Here is a 1,112-nt window from a genome sequence, read left to right as displayed (position 1 = left end):
GGAGACTATCTGGGTGGGCCAGGTGTTGTTGCTTTTCCTTCTTTGAGCTGTGTCTTCCCATCCCATGTTTCCTCCAGTTGGGGGCACCTGTGACTCCATCACCTCAAACGCCTCCTTCTTTCCAACAATACCTCTGAGTCCTCCAACCTGGGAGGCGAGGCGACCCGGGATGCCGTGGCCCTGTCGGAGTTGCCATATTCTCTCTTTTTCTGACCAGTTTCTGAATGTCTCAAACTCAGTGGGCCCAGACCTCACTAGAGTAGGTTCCTTTCTGTGACATTTTTCTTTCCTAAGATCCCAACTCTGTCAAGGCACCACCAAGTGCCGCAGATGAAAATCCAGCTTTCTTGTTCACCTTCACCCTTCGTTCCTTTCCCAGTGGCTCAGACACTCAACCAGCCACCACCTCCGATCCCACACATGTGAGGAAGAGCCCTTCAAGACTTCGCTCCCGCTCTGCAGGCACCGGCTGCAGGCCAGGCCTGCCTCCAGGGGGGCCGGGTCAGAACGGGCGGCACCACATCCTTGTTTTAGTCAGAGAGTGTGTCTGGTTATCAGGGCCTGAGTAAACAGCCGAGATGCGGAGGCCTCTGTTATCAGCGAGGGGAAGAGCACGCTTGTTTTCTTGTCTCCTTGCATCCTGGCGGTTGGCGTGCTGAACAAACAATCCTGTTTACTCAAGTCACTTATCCCTCGGAAAGTGCTGGTTCTAACTCTGAACCTTTCAGCCGTGCCTTGAATATGAACTTGTGTGTCAGGCACTTCCGCTCACTTTGATCTTTTTACCCGCGGTAGTTATAACGATTGCCTTTGCCTTCCTCCTGTGCACTGCATTCGCTCCTTTGGTTTTTGTTCATTCTACAGACACTTACTGAGAGAGCCACATGAGACTGTAGTTAGAGGCATGGGCCCTGCAGCCAGACAACTGGCTAGGCTGAATCGCTGTCTAGGATGTGGGGCCATGGTCAAATTACCTCACCTCCCCCCGCCTCGGTTTTCTCATCTGTAAATGGGGGTAATTAGAATGCCCATCTCAGAGGTTAATAAGGATTAAAACAGTTAAACAGTGCCTGGCACATGGTAAGTATCATTAAAAGGATATTGAGTCAGTA

This window comes from Pteropus alecto, unplaced genomic scaffold (genome assembly GCF_000325575.1).
Source record: "Pteropus alecto unplaced genomic scaffold, ASM32557v1 scaffold21, whole genome shotgun sequence".
NCBI classification, from domain to species: Eukaryota; Metazoa; Chordata; class Mammalia; order Chiroptera; family Pteropodidae; genus Pteropus; species Pteropus alecto.
The sequence above is the reverse complement of the archived record's forward strand: the minus strand, read 5'-3'. Positions refer to the sequence as shown.